This window comes from Anomaloglossus baeobatrachus, unplaced genomic scaffold, assembly GCF_048569485.1.
Source record: "Anomaloglossus baeobatrachus isolate aAnoBae1 unplaced genomic scaffold, aAnoBae1.hap1 Scaffold_703, whole genome shotgun sequence".
Classification (NCBI taxonomy): domain Eukaryota; kingdom Metazoa; phylum Chordata; class Amphibia; order Anura; family Aromobatidae; genus Anomaloglossus; species Anomaloglossus baeobatrachus.
This window is the reverse complement of record NW_027445078.1, coordinates 1-14,831: the sequence shown is the minus strand read 5'-3', so window position 1 is coordinate 14,831 and position 14,831 is coordinate 1. Positions and strand designations below refer to the sequence as shown.

At 46.5% G+C, this 14,831-nt stretch overlaps 11 non-coding genes across 11 annotated transcripts; all 11 read right to left on the bottom strand.

The window, feature by feature from the left end:
* Positions 1 to 486: 486 nt before the first annotated feature.
* On the bottom strand, positions 487 to 677 carry LOC142286980 (U2 spliceosomal RNA). The gene has a single exon (XR_012748010.1). It is a non-coding gene; the product is annotated as a U2 spliceosomal RNA (small nuclear RNA).
* A 1,117-nt stretch (positions 678 to 1,794) lies between these two features.
* On the bottom strand, positions 1,795 to 1,985 carry LOC142286979 (U2 spliceosomal RNA). The gene has a single exon (XR_012748009.1). It is a non-coding gene; the product is annotated as a U2 spliceosomal RNA (small nuclear RNA).
* A 1,117-nt stretch (positions 1,986 to 3,102) lies between these two features.
* Positions 3,103 to 3,293, bottom strand: LOC142286969 (U2 spliceosomal RNA). Its single transcript, XR_012748004.1, has one exon. It is a non-coding gene; the product is annotated as a U2 spliceosomal RNA (small nuclear RNA).
* A 1,117-nt stretch (positions 3,294 to 4,410) lies between these two features.
* Positions 4,411 to 4,601, bottom strand: LOC142286958 (U2 spliceosomal RNA). Its single transcript, XR_012747993.1, has one exon. It is a non-coding gene; the product is annotated as a U2 spliceosomal RNA (small nuclear RNA).
* A 1,117-nt stretch (positions 4,602 to 5,718) lies between these two features.
* Positions 5,719 to 5,909, bottom strand: LOC142286946 (U2 spliceosomal RNA). Its single transcript, XR_012747982.1, has one exon. It is a non-coding gene; the product is annotated as a U2 spliceosomal RNA (small nuclear RNA).
* Positions 5,910 to 7,026: 1,117 nt separating this feature from the next.
* On the bottom strand, positions 7,027 to 7,217 carry LOC142286934 (U2 spliceosomal RNA). The gene has a single exon (XR_012747971.1). It is a non-coding gene; the product is annotated as a U2 spliceosomal RNA (small nuclear RNA).
* Positions 7,218 to 8,334: 1,117 nt separating this feature from the next.
* On the bottom strand, positions 8,335 to 8,525 carry LOC142287021 (U2 spliceosomal RNA). Its single transcript, XR_012748048.1, has one exon. It is a non-coding gene; the product is annotated as a U2 spliceosomal RNA (small nuclear RNA).
* Positions 8,526 to 9,642: 1,117 nt separating this feature from the next.
* On the bottom strand, positions 9,643 to 9,833 carry LOC142287010 (U2 spliceosomal RNA). Its single transcript, XR_012748037.1, has one exon. It is a non-coding gene; the product is annotated as a U2 spliceosomal RNA (small nuclear RNA).
* A 1,117-nt stretch (positions 9,834 to 10,950) lies between these two features.
* LOC142286997 (U2 spliceosomal RNA) lies at positions 10,951 to 11,141 on the bottom strand. The gene has a single exon (XR_012748026.1). It is a non-coding gene; the product is annotated as a U2 spliceosomal RNA (small nuclear RNA).
* A 1,117-nt stretch (positions 11,142 to 12,258) lies between these two features.
* Positions 12,259 to 12,449, bottom strand: LOC142286985 (U2 spliceosomal RNA). Its single transcript, XR_012748015.1, has one exon. It is a non-coding gene; the product is annotated as a U2 spliceosomal RNA (small nuclear RNA).
* Positions 12,450 to 13,566: 1,117 nt separating this feature from the next.
* On the bottom strand, positions 13,567 to 13,757 carry LOC142286928 (U2 spliceosomal RNA). Its single transcript, XR_012747965.1, has one exon. It is a non-coding gene; the product is annotated as a U2 spliceosomal RNA (small nuclear RNA).
* Between the last annotated feature and the right edge of the window lie 1,074 nt (positions 13,758 to 14,831).

The window sequence follows — 14,831 nt, the reverse complement described above, 5'->3', positions numbered from 1 at the left end:
CAGGCAGGCTACAGAAAAGCTTACTAACAAAGGTTAGAGAGGGGCTTTCTCAGAGGGCTTTTTACAGTTTGTCTATTCCCAATTAGCCGGTTTAGTATACTTAATGAAAGTACTAATTCTTTCATAGGCCGCCCATTCTTAGTATTTGACGTTCAGGTAACAACAGGTAACTTTATTTGGAGTGGAAGCAGAGAGATAACACCAGATGCCAATTGTAGATCCTCTCACACCTGTGGTCACTGCAGCATCTGACTCCACTTTGTCCAAAAGGGATCTATTCCATTCAATTACACATGATCTAGATTAGACTGACAACAAGATACTGCACGGGACATAGCAGAGTTGGTGAAGTTGAGTGGTGATGAGTTTGCTATTTGGATGAATAAAGCAAGTAAAAAGTGTGTTAGATAAAAATTCATTTCAATTCGCTAATCGGGCTAATATGAATCAGGTGAATCGAGTTCTGCTTTTGGAAACTGGGTTAAGAAGGGGTGCACCGTTCCTGGAGGTACTGCAATACCAGGTCAATGCGTGGAGTGGACAGAGCAAGCTCTTTTTCCATCTCCCTGTTCTAAAAATCCATTTAATATATGGTCCCCAGATAGGGGACGTATCAGATATTAAACTGATAAGAACAGATACTACACTTGATCTTAGCCAAAAGGCCGAGAAGCGATAACCAGAATTGGTTTGGGCCTCGAGTGGCACCCTGGCCTATGCCGGACACATCTTAGGGAGAGAGAGCGAGAGGGAGACAAACCCACGCCTACACAAGACATTTTGTCACCCAAGCCAACCCTTGAAAAGGCTGCTTTGCAGAGCAAAAACAAGAAGAATGGTGCGTTTTGCAGCCGCCGCCCACTGCAATGAATCTGAATAACTCCTCCTTTAGGGCGCAAGCAACTCCCCTCCCCCTTGCAGTCTTTCCAATTCACGATACAAAAAGACGGACAGGACAGGTTGCCTGACTTTCCGTCACTGCCACCCTTTGCCATCCTTACCCGTAGAAAGCCCTTTCATCATCCCCAAACCCTAATCTTTTCCCTTTCCTTCCCAGCCCCCAAACCCTGCCCTCTGTACCTTTCTCACCACCCGCTTCCCTTCTCCTGTCATCCCCCTACCACCCGGGAAAAAAAGAGATTGCCCCCTCCTTCCACTAGCCCACCCTCCCACCCAAAGAACAACTTCTTCTGCGCAGCTTGTTTTCTAGGCAGCAGCGCTATTGTGATGTCATCGGGGGGCATTGTGACAAGCCGCCAGTGTTCCGTCTCTTCATGTTGTGCACTGTTCAAACCGAAAATACATCAACAGGCAGGCTACAGAAAAGCTTACTAACAAAGGTTAGAGAGGGGCTTTCTCAGAGGGCTTTTTACAGTTTGTCTATTCCCAATTAGCCGGTTTAGTATACTTAATGAAAGTACTAATTCTTTCATAGGCCGCCCATTCTTAGTATTTGACGTTCAGGTAACAACAGGTAACTTTATTTGGAGTGGAAGCAGAGAGATAACACCAGATGCCAATTGTAGATCCTCTCACACCTGTGGTCACTGCAGCATCTGACTCCACTTTGTCCAAAAGGGATCTATTCCATTCAATTACACATGATCTAGATTAGACTGACAACAAGATACTGCACGGGACATAGCAGAGTTGGTGAAGTTGAGTGGTGATGAGTTTGCTATTTGGATGAATAAAGCAAGTAAAAAGTGTGTTAGATAAAAATTCATTTCAATTCGCTAATCGGGCTAATATGAATCAGGTGAATCGAGTTCTGCTTTTGGAAACTGGGTTAAGAAGGGGTGCACCGTTCCTGGAGGTACTGCAATACCAGGTCAATGCGTGGAGTGGACAGAGCAAGCTCTTTTTCCATCTCCCTGTTCTAAAAATCCATTTAATATATGGTCCCCAGATAGGGGACGTATCAGATATTAAACTGATAAGAACAGATACTACACTTGATCTTAGCCAAAAGGCCGAGAAGCGATAACCAGAATTGGTTTGGGCCTCGAGTGGCACCCTGGCCTATGCCGGACACATCTTAGGGAGAGAGAGCGAGAGGGAGACAAACCCACGCCTACACAAGACATTTTGTCACCCAAGCCAACCCTTGAAAAGGCTGCTTTGCAGAGCAAAAACAAGAAGAATGGTGCGTTTTGCAGCCGCCGCCCACTGCAATGAATCTGAATAACTCCTCCTTTAGGGCGCAAGCAACTCCCCTCCCCCTTGCAGTCTTTCCAATTCACGATACAAAAAGACGGACAGGACAGGTTGCCTGACTTTCCGTCACTGCCACCCTTTGCCATCCTTACCCGTAGAAAGCCCTTTCATCATCCCCAAACCCTAATCTTTTCCCTTTCCTTCCCAGCCCCCAAACCCTGCCCTCTGTACCTTTCTCACCACCCGCTTCCCTTCTCCTGTCATCCCCCTACCACCCGGGAAAAAAAGAGATTGCCCCCTCCTTCCACTAGCCCACCCTCCCACCCAAAGAACAACTTCTTCTGCGCAGCTTGTTTTCTAGGCAGCAGCGCTATTGTGATGTCATCGGGGGGCATTGTGACAAGCCGCCAGTGTTCCGTCTCTTCATGTTGTGCACTGTTCAAACCGAAAATACATCAACAGGCAGGCTACAGAAAAGCTTACTAACAAAGGTTAGAGAGGGGCTTTCTCAGAGGGCTTTTTACAGTTTGTCTATTCCCAATTAGCCGGTTTAGTATACTTAATGAAAGTACTAATTCTTTCATAGGCCGCCCATTCTTAGTATTTGACGTTCAGGTAACAACAGGTAACTTTATTTGGAGTGGAAGCAGAGAGATAACACCAGATGCCAATTGTAGATCCTCTCACACCTGTGGTCACTGCAGCATCTGACTCCACTTTGTCCAAAAGGGATCTATTCCATTCAATTACACATGATCTAGATTAGACTGACAACAAGATACTGCACGGGACATAGCAGAGTTGGTGAAGTTGAGTGGTGATGAGTTTGCTATTTGGATGAATAAAGCAAGTAAAAAGTGTGTTAGATAAAAATTCATTTCAATTCGCTAATCGGGCTAATATGAATCAGGTGAATCGAGTTCTGCTTTTGGAAACTGGGTTAAGAAGGGGTGCACCGTTCCTGGAGGTACTGCAATACCAGGTCAATGCGTGGAGTGGACAGAGCAAGCTCTTTTTCCATCTCCCTGTTCTAAAAATCCATTTAATATATGGTCCCCAGATAGGGGACGTATCAGATATTAAACTGATAAGAACAGATACTACACTTGATCTTAGCCAAAAGGCCGAGAAGCGATAACCAGAATTGGTTTGGGCCTCGAGTGGCACCCTGGCCTATGCCGGACACATCTTAGGGAGAGAGAGCGAGAGGGAGACAAACCCACGCCTACACAAGACATTTTGTCACCCAAGCCAACCCTTGAAAAGGCTGCTTTGCAGAGCAAAAACAAGAAGAATGGTGCGTTTTGCAGCCGCCGCCCACTGCAATGAATCTGAATAACTCCTCCTTTAGGGCGCAAGCAACTCCCCTCCCCCTTGCAGTCTTTCCAATTCACGATACAAAAAGACGGACAGGACAGGTTGCCTGACTTTCCGTCACTGCCACCCTTTGCCATCCTTACCCGTAGAAAGCCCTTTCATCATCCCCAAACCCTAATCTTTTCCCTTTCCTTCCCAGCCCCCAAACCCTGCCCTCTGTACCTTTCTCACCACCCGCTTCCCTTCTCCTGTCATCCCCCTACCACCCGGGAAAAAAAGAGATTGCCCCCTCCTTCCACTAGCCCACCCTCCCACCCAAAGAACAACTTCTTCTGCGCAGCTTGTTTTCTAGGCAGCAGCGCTATTGTGATGTCATCGGGGGGCATTGTGACAAGCCGCCAGTGTTCCGTCTCTTCATGTTGTGCACTGTTCAAACCGAAAATACATCAACAGGCAGGCTACAGAAAAGCTTACTAACAAAGGTTAGAGAGGGGCTTTCTCAGAGGGCTTTTTACAGTTTGTCTATTCCCAATTAGCCGGTTTAGTATACTTAATGAAAGTACTAATTCTTTCATAGGCCGCCCATTCTTAGTATTTGACGTTCAGGTAACAACAGGTAACTTTATTTGGAGTGGAAGCAGAGAGATAACACCAGATGCCAATTGTAGATCCTCTCACACCTGTGGTCACTGCAGCATCTGACTCCACTTTGTCCAAAAGGGATCTATTCCATTCAATTACACATGATCTAGATTAGACTGACAACAAGATACTGCACGGGACATAGCAGAGTTGGTGAAGTTGAGTGGTGATGAGTTTGCTATTTGGATGAATAAAGCAAGTAAAAAGTGTGTTAGATAAAAATTCATTTCAATTCGCTAATCGGGCTAATATGAATCAGGTGAATCGAGTTCTGCTTTTGGAAACTGGGTTAAGAAGGGGTGCACCGTTCCTGGAGGTACTGCAATACCAGGTCAATGCGTGGAGTGGACAGAGCAAGCTCTTTTTCCATCTCCCTGTTCTAAAAATCCATTTAATATATGGTCCCCAGATAGGGGACGTATCAGATATTAAACTGATAAGAACAGATACTACACTTGATCTTAGCCAAAAGGCCGAGAAGCGATAACCAGAATTGGTTTGGGCCTCGAGTGGCACCCTGGCCTATGCCGGACACATCTTAGGGAGAGAGAGCGAGAGGGAGACAAACCCACGCCTACACAAGACATTTTGTCACCCAAGCCAACCCTTGAAAAGGCTGCTTTGCAGAGCAAAAACAAGAAGAATGGTGCGTTTTGCAGCCGCCGCCCACTGCAATGAATCTGAATAACTCCTCCTTTAGGGCGCAAGCAACTCCCCTCCCCCTTGCAGTCTTTCCAATTCACGATACAAAAAGACGGACAGGACAGGTTGCCTGACTTTCCGTCACTGCCACCCTTTGCCATCCTTACCCGTAGAAAGCCCTTTCATCATCCCCAAACCCTAATCTTTTCCCTTTCCTTCCCAGCCCCCAAACCCTGCCCTCTGTACCTTTCTCACCACCCGCTTCCCTTCTCCTGTCATCCCCCTACCACCCGGGAAAAAAAGAGATTGCCCCCTCCTTCCACTAGCCCACCCTCCCACCCAAAGAACAACTTCTTCTGCGCAGCTTGTTTTCTAGGCAGCAGCGCTATTGTGATGTCATCGGGGGGCATTGTGACAAGCCGCCAGTGTTCCGTCTCTTCATGTTGTGCACTGTTCAAACCGAAAATACATCAACAGGCAGGCTACAGAAAAGCTTACTAACAAAGGTTAGAGAGGGGCTTTCTCAGAGGGCTTTTTACAGTTTGTCTATTCCCAATTAGCCGGTTTAGTATACTTAATGAAAGTACTAATTCTTTCATAGGCCGCCCATTCTTAGTATTTGACGTTCAGGTAACAACAGGTAACTTTATTTGGAGTGGAAGCAGAGAGATAACACCAGATGCCAATTGTAGATCCTCTCACACCTGTGGTCACTGCAGCATCTGACTCCACTTTGTCCAAAAGGGATCTATTCCATTCAATTACACATGATCTAGATTAGACTGACAACAAGATACTGCACGGGACATAGCAGAGTTGGTGAAGTTGAGTGGTGATGAGTTTGCTATTTGGATGAATAAAGCAAGTAAAAAGTGTGTTAGATAAAAATTCATTTCAATTCGCTAATCGGGCTAATATGAATCAGGTGAATCGAGTTCTGCTTTTGGAAACTGGGTTAAGAAGGGGTGCACCGTTCCTGGAGGTACTGCAATACCAGGTCAATGCGTGGAGTGGACAGAGCAAGCTCTTTTTCCATCTCCCTGTTCTAAAAATCCATTTAATATATGGTCCCCAGATAGGGGACGTATCAGATATTAAACTGATAAGAACAGATACTACACTTGATCTTAGCCAAAAGGCCGAGAAGCGATAACCAGAATTGGTTTGGGCCTCGAGTGGCACCCTGGCCTATGCCGGACACATCTTAGGGAGAGAGAGCGAGAGGGAGACAAACCCACGCCTACACAAGACATTTTGTCACCCAAGCCAACCCTTGAAAAGGCTGCTTTGCAGAGCAAAAACAAGAAGAATGGTGCGTTTTGCAGCCGCCGCCCACTGCAATGAATCTGAATAACTCCTCCTTTAGGGCGCAAGCAACTCCCCTCCCCCTTGCAGTCTTTCCAATTCACGATACAAAAAGACGGACAGGACAGGTTGCCTGACTTTCCGTCACTGCCACCCTTTGCCATCCTTACCCGTAGAAAGCCCTTTCATCATCCCCAAACCCTAATCTTTTCCCTTTCCTTCCCAGCCCCCAAACCCTGCCCTCTGTACCTTTCTCACCACCCGCTTCCCTTCTCCTGTCATCCCCCTACCACCCGGGAAAAAAAGAGATTGCCCCCTCCTTCCACTAGCCCACCCTCCCACCCAAAGAACAACTTCTTCTGCGCAGCTTGTTTTCTAGGCAGCAGCGCTATTGTGATGTCATCGGGGGGCATTGTGACAAGCCGCCAGTGTTCCGTCTCTTCATGTTGTGCACTGTTCAAACCGAAAATACATCAACAGGCAGGCTACAGAAAAGCTTACTAACAAAGGTTAGAGAGGGGCTTTCTCAGAGGGCTTTTTACAGTTTGTCTATTCCCAATTAGCCGGTTTAGTATACTTAATGAAAGTACTAATTCTTTCATAGGCCGCCCATTCTTAGTATTTGACGTTCAGGTAACAACAGGTAACTTTATTTGGAGTGGAAGCAGAGAGATAACACCAGATGCCAATTGTAGATCCTCTCACACCTGTGGTCACTGCAGCATCTGACTCCACTTTGTCCAAAAGGGATCTATTCCATTCAATTACACATGATCTAGATTAGACTGACAACAAGATACTGCACGGGACATAGCAGAGTTGGTGAAGTTGAGTGGTGATGAGTTTGCTATTTGGATGAATAAAGCAAGTAAAAAGTGTGTTAGATAAAAATTCATTTCAATTCGCTAATCGGGCTAATATGAATCAGGTGAATCGAGTTCTGCTTTTGGAAACTGGGTTAAGAAGGGGTGCACCGTTCCTGGAGGTACTGCAATACCAGGTCAATGCGTGGAGTGGACAGAGCAAGCTCTTTTTCCATCTCCCTGTTCTAAAAATCCATTTAATATATGGTCCCCAGATAGGGGACGTATCAGATATTAAACTGATAAGAACAGATACTACACTTGATCTTAGCCAAAAGGCCGAGAAGCGATAACCAGAATTGGTTTGGGCCTCGAGTGGCACCCTGGCCTATGCCGGACACATCTTAGGGAGAGAGAGCGAGAGGGAGACAAACCCACGCCTACACAAGACATTTTGTCACCCAAGCCAACCCTTGAAAAGGCTGCTTTGCAGAGCAAAAACAAGAAGAATGGTGCGTTTTGCAGCCGCCGCCCACTGCAATGAATCTGAATAACTCCTCCTTTAGGGCGCAAGCAACTCCCCTCCCCCTTGCAGTCTTTCCAATTCACGATACAAAAAGACGGACAGGACAGGTTGCCTGACTTTCCGTCACTGCCACCCTTTGCCATCCTTACCCGTAGAAAGCCCTTTCATCATCCCCAAACCCTAATCTTTTCCCTTTCCTTCCCAGCCCCCAAACCCTGCCCTCTGTACCTTTCTCACCACCCGCTTCCCTTCTCCTGTCATCCCCCTACCACCCGGGAAAAAAAGAGATTGCCCCCTCCTTCCACTAGCCCACCCTCCCACCCAAAGAACAACTTCTTCTGCGCAGCTTGTTTTCTAGGCAGCAGCGCTATTGTGATGTCATCGGGGGGCATTGTGACAAGCCGCCAGTGTTCCGTCTCTTCATGTTGTGCACTGTTCAAACCGAAAATACATCAACAGGCAGGCTACAGAAAAGCTTACTAACAAAGGTTAGAGAGGGGCTTTCTCAGAGGGCTTTTTACAGTTTGTCTATTCCCAATTAGCCGGTTTAGTATACTTAATGAAAGTACTAATTCTTTCATAGGCCGCCCATTCTTAGTATTTGACGTTCAGGTAACAACAGGTAACTTTATTTGGAGTGGAAGCAGAGAGATAACACCAGATGCCAATTGTAGATCCTCTCACACCTGTGGTCACTGCAGCATCTGACTCCACTTTGTCCAAAAGGGATCTATTCCATTCAATTACACATGATCTAGATTAGACTGACAACAAGATACTGCACGGGACATAGCAGAGTTGGTGAAGTTGAGTGGTGATGAGTTTGCTATTTGGATGAATAAAGCAAGTAAAAAGTGTGTTAGATAAAAATTCATTTCAATTCGCTAATCGGGCTAATATGAATCAGGTGAATCGAGTTCTGCTTTTGGAAACTGGGTTAAGAAGGGGTGCACCGTTCCTGGAGGTACTGCAATACCAGGTCAATGCGTGGAGTGGACAGAGCAAGCTCTTTTTCCATCTCCCTGTTCTAAAAATCCATTTAATATATGGTCCCCAGATAGGGGACGTATCAGATATTAAACTGATAAGAACAGATACTACACTTGATCTTAGCCAAAAGGCCGAGAAGCGATAACCAGAATTGGTTTGGGCCTCGAGTGGCACCCTGGCCTATGCCGGACACATCTTAGGGAGAGAGAGCGAGAGGGAGACAAACCCACGCCTACACAAGACATTTTGTCACCCAAGCCAACCCTTGAAAAGGCTGCTTTGCAGAGCAAAAACAAGAAGAATGGTGCGTTTTGCAGCCGCCGCCCACTGCAATGAATCTGAATAACTCCTCCTTTAGGGCGCAAGCAACTCCCCTCCCCCTTGCAGTCTTTCCAATTCACGATACAAAAAGACGGACAGGACAGGTTGCCTGACTTTCCGTCACTGCCACCCTTTGCCATCCTTACCCGTAGAAAGCCCTTTCATCATCCCCAAACCCTAATCTTTTCCCTTTCCTTCCCAGCCCCCAAACCCTGCCCTCTGTACCTTTCTCACCACCCGCTTCCCTTCTCCTGTCATCCCCCTACCACCCGGGAAAAAAAGAGATTGCCCCCTCCTTCCACTAGCCCACCCTCCCACCCAAAGAACAACTTCTTCTGCGCAGCTTGTTTTCTAGGCAGCAGCGCTATTGTGATGTCATCGGGGGGCATTGTGACAAGCCGCCAGTGTTCCGTCTCTTCATGTTGTGCACTGTTCAAACCGAAAATACATCAACAGGCAGGCTACAGAAAAGCTTACTAACAAAGGTTAGAGAGGGGCTTTCTCAGAGGGCTTTTTACAGTTTGTCTATTCCCAATTAGCCGGTTTAGTATACTTAATGAAAGTACTAATTCTTTCATAGGCCGCCCATTCTTAGTATTTGACGTTCAGGTAACAACAGGTAACTTTATTTGGAGTGGAAGCAGAGAGATAACACCAGATGCCAATTGTAGATCCTCTCACACCTGTGGTCACTGCAGCATCTGACTCCACTTTGTCCAAAAGGGATCTATTCCATTCAATTACACATGATCTAGATTAGACTGACAACAAGATACTGCACGGGACATAGCAGAGTTGGTGAAGTTGAGTGGTGATGAGTTTGCTATTTGGATGAATAAAGCAAGTAAAAAGTGTGTTAGATAAAAATTCATTTCAATTCGCTAATCGGGCTAATATGAATCAGGTGAATCGAGTTCTGCTTTTGGAAACTGGGTTAAGAAGGGGTGCACCGTTCCTGGAGGTACTGCAATACCAGGTCAATGCGTGGAGTGGACAGAGCAAGCTCTTTTTCCATCTCCCTGTTCTAAAAATCCATTTAATATATGGTCCCCAGATAGGGGACGTATCAGATATTAAACTGATAAGAACAGATACTACACTTGATCTTAGCCAAAAGGCCGAGAAGCGATAACCAGAATTGGTTTGGGCCTCGAGTGGCACCCTGGCCTATGCCGGACACATCTTAGGGAGAGAGAGCGAGAGGGAGACAAACCCACGCCTACACAAGACATTTTGTCACCCAAGCCAACCCTTGAAAAGGCTGCTTTGCAGAGCAAAAACAAGAAGAATGGTGCGTTTTGCAGCCGCCGCCCACTGCAATGAATCTGAATAACTCCTCCTTTAGGGCGCAAGCAACTCCCCTCCCCCTTGCAGTCTTTCCAATTCACGATACAAAAAGACGGACAGGACAGGTTGCCTGACTTTCCGTCACTGCCACCCTTTGCCATCCTTACCCGTAGAAAGCCCTTTCATCATCCCCAAACCCTAATCTTTTCCCTTTCCTTCCCAGCCCCCAAACCCTGCCCTCTGTACCTTTCTCACCACCCGCTTCCCTTCTCCTGTCATCCCCCTACCACCCGGGAAAAAAAGAGATTGCCCCCTCCTTCCACTAGCCCACCCTCCCACCCAAAGAACAACTTCTTCTGCGCAGCTTGTTTTCTAGGCAGCAGCGCTATTGTGATGTCATCGGGGGGCATTGTGACAAGCCGCCAGTGTTCCGTCTCTTCATGTTGTGCACTGTTCAAACCGAAAATACATCAACAGGCAGGCTACAGAAAAGCTTACTAACAAAGGTTAGAGAGGGGCTTTCTCAGAGGGCTTTTTACAGTTTGTCTATTCCCAATTAGCCGGTTTAGTATACTTAATGAAAGTACTAATTCTTTCATAGGCCGCCCATTCTTAGTATTTGACGTTCAGGTAACAACAGGTAACTTTATTTGGAGTGGAAGCAGAGAGATAACACCAGATGCCAATTGTAGATCCTCTCACACCTGTGGTCACTGCAGCATCTGACTCCACTTTGTCCAAAAGGGATCTATTCCATTCAATTACACATGATCTAGATTAGACTGACAACAAGATACTGCACGGGACATAGCAGAGTTGGTGAAGTTGAGTGGTGATGAGTTTGCTATTTGGATGAATAAAGCAAGTAAAAAGTGTGTTAGATAAAAATTCATTTCAATTCGCTAATCGGGCTAATATGAATCAGGTGAATCGAGTTCTGCTTTTGGAAACTGGGTTAAGAAGGGGTGCACCGTTCCTGGAGGTACTGCAATACCAGGTCAATGCGTGGAGTGGACAGAGCAAGCTCTTTTTCCATCTCCCTGTTCTAAAAATCCATTTAATATATGGTCCCCAGATAGGGGACGTATCAGATATTAAACTGATAAGAACAGATACTACACTTGATCTTAGCCAAAAGGCCGAGAAGCGATAACCAGAATTGGTTTGGGCCTCGAGTGGCACCCTGGCCTATGCCGGACACATCTTAGGGAGAGAGAGCGAGAGGGAGACAAACCCACGCCTACACAAGACATTTTGTCACCCAAGCCAACCCTTGAAAAGGCTGCTTTGCAGAGCAAAAACAAGAAGAATGGTGCGTTTTGCAGCCGCCGCCCACTGCAATGAATCTGAATAACTCCTCCTTTAGGGCGCAAGCAACTCCCCTCCCCCTTGCAGTCTTTCCAATTCACGATACAAAAAGACGGACAGGACAGGTTGCCTGACTTTCCGTCACTGCCACCCTTTGCCATCCTTACCCGTAGAAAGCCCTTTCATCATCCCCAAACCCTAATCTTTTCCCTTTCCTTCCCAGCCCCCAAACCCTGCCCTCTGTACCTTTCTCACCACCCGCTTCCCTTCTCCTGTCATCCCCCTACCACCCGGGAAAAAAAGAGATTGCCCCCTCCTTCCACTAGCCCACCCTCCCACCCAAAGAACAACTTCTTCTGCGCAGCTTGTTTTCTAGGCAGCAGCGCTATTGTGATGTCATCGGGGGGCATTGTGACAAGCCGCCAGTGTTCCGTCTCTTCATGTTGTGCACTGTTCAAACCGAAAATACATCAACAGGCAGGCTACAGAAAAGCTTACTAACAAAGGTTAGAGAGGGGCTTTCTCAGAGGGCTTTTTACAGTTTGTCTATTCCCAATTAGCCGGTTTAGTATACTTAATGAAAGTACTAATTCTTTCATAGGCCGCCCATTCTTAGTATTTGACGTTCAGGTAACAACAGGTAACTTTATTTGGAGTGGAAGCAGAGAGATAACACCAGATGCCAATTGTAGATCCTCTCACACCTGTGGTCACTGCAGCATCTGACTCCACTTTGTCCAAAAGGGATCTATTCCATTCAATTACACATGATCTAGATTAGACTGACAACAAGATACTGCACGGGACATAGCAGAGTTGGTGAAGTTGAGTGGTGATGAGTTTGCTATTTGGATGAATAAAGCAAGTAAAAAGTGTGTTAGATAAAAATTCATTTCAATTCGCTAATCGGGCTAATATGAATCAGGTGAATCGAGTTCTGCTTTTGGAAACTGGGTTAAGAAGGGGTGCACCGTTCCTGGAGGTACTGCAATACCAGGTCAATGCGTGGAGTGGACAGAGCAAGCTCTTTTTCCATCTCCCTGTTCTAAAAATCCATTTAATATATGGTCCCCAGATAGGGGACGTATCAGATATTAAACTGATAAGAACAGATACTACACTTGATCTTAGCCAAAAGGCCGAGAAGCGATAACCAGAATTGGTTTGGGCCTCGAGTGGCACCCTGGCCTATGCCGGACACATCTTAGGGAGAGAGAGCGAGAGGGAGACAAACCCACGCCTACACAAGACATTTTGTCACCCAAGCCAACCCTTGAAAAGGCTGCTTTGCAGAGCAAAAACAAGAAGAATGGTGCGTTTTGCAGCCGCCGCCCACTGCAATGAATCTGAATAACTCCTCCTTTAGGGCGCAAGCAACTCCCCTCCCCCTTGCAGTCTTTCCAATTCACGATACAAAAAGACGGACAGGACAGGTTGCCTGACTTTCCGTCACTGCCACCCTTTGCCATCCTTACCCGTAGAAAGCCCTTTCATCATCCCCAAACCCTAATCTTTTCCCTTTCCTTCCCAGCCCCCAAACCCTGCCCTCTGTACCTTTCTCACCACCCGCTTCCCTTCTCCTGTCATCCCCCTACCACCCGGGAAAAAAAGAGATTGCCCCCTCCTTCCACTAGCCCACCCTCCCACCCAAAGAACAACTTCTTCTGCGCAGCTTGTTTTCTAGGCAGCAGCGCTATTGTGATGTCATCGGGGGGCATTGTGACAAGCCGCCAGTGTTCCGTCTCTTCATGTTGTGCACTGTTCAAACCGAAAATACATCAACAGGCAGGCTACAGAAAAGCTTACTAACAAAGGTTAGAGAGGGGCTTTCTCAGAGGGCTTTTTACAGTTTGTCTATTCCCAATTAGCCGGTTTAGTATACTTAATGAAAGTACTAATTCTTTCATAGGCCGCCCATTCTTAGTATTTGACGTTCAGGTAACAACAGGTAACTTTATTTGGAGTGGAAGCAGAGAGATAACACCAGATGCCAATTGTAGATCCTCTCACACCTGTGGTCACTGCAGCATCTGACTCCACTTTGTCCAAAAGGGATCTATTCCATTCAATTACACATGATCTAGATTAGACTGACAACAAGATACTGCACGGGACATAGCAGAGTTGGTGAAGTTGAGTGGTGATGAGTTTGCTATTTGGATGAATAAAGCAAGTAAAAAGTGTGTTAGATAAAAATTCATTTCAATTCGCTAATCGGGCTAATATGAATCAGGTGAATCGAGTTCTGCTTTTGGAAACTGGGTTAAGAAGGGGTGCACCGTTCCTGGAGGTACTGCAATACCAGGTCAATGCGTGGAGTGGACAGAGCAAGCTCTTTTTCCATCTCCCTGTTCTAAAAATCCATTTAATATATGGTCCCCAGATAGGGGACGTATCAGATATTAAACTGATAAGAACAGATACTACACTTGATCTTAGCCAAAAGGCCGAGAAGCGATAACCAGAATTGGTTTGGGCCTCGAGTGGCACCCTGGCCTATGCCGGACACATCTTAGGGAGAGAGAGCGAGAGGGAGACAAACCCACGCCTACACAAGACATTTTGTCACCCAAGCCAACCCTTGAAAAGGCTGCTTTGCAGAGCAAAAACAAGAAGAATGGTGCGTTTTGCAGCCGCCGCCCACTGCAATGAATCTGAATAACTCCTCCTTTAGGGCGCAAGCAACTCCCCTCCCCCTTGCAGTCTTTCCAATTCACGATACAAAAAGACGGACAGGACAGGTTGCCTGACTTTCCGTCACTGCCACCCTTTGCCATCCTTACCCGTAGAAAGCCCTTTCATCATCCCCAAACCCTAATCTTTTCCCTTTCCTTCCCAGCCCCCAAACCCTGCCCTCTGTACCTTTCTCACCACCCGCTTCCCTTCTCCTGTCATCCCCCTACCACCCGGGAAAAAAAGAGATTGCCCCCTCCTTCCACTAGCCCACCCTCCCACCCAAAGAACAACTTCTTCTGCGCAGCTTGTTTTCTAGGCAGCAGCGCTATTGTGATGTCATCGGGGGGCATTGTGACAAGCCGCCAGTGTTCCGTCTCTTCATGTTGTGCACTGTTCAAACCGAAAATACATCAACAGGCAGGCTACAGAAAAGCTTACTAACAAAGGTTAGAGAGGGGCTTTCTCAGAGGGCTTTTTACAGTTTGTCTATTCCCAATTAGCCGGTTTAGTATACTTAATGAAAGTACTAATTCTTTCATAGGCCGCCCATTCTTAGTATTTGACGTTCAGGTAACAACAGGTAACTTTATTTGGAGTGGAAGCAGAGAGATAACACCAGATGCCAATTGTAGATCCTCTCACACCTGTGGTCACTGCAGCATCTGACTCCACTTTGTCCAAAAGGGATCTATTCCATTCAATTACACATGATCTAGATTAGACTGACAACAAGATACTGCACGGGACATAGCAGAGTTGGTGAAGTTGAGTGGTGATGAGTTTGCTATTTGGATGAATAAAGCAAGTAAAAAGTGTGTTAGATAAAAATTCATTTCAATTCGCTAATCGGGCTAATA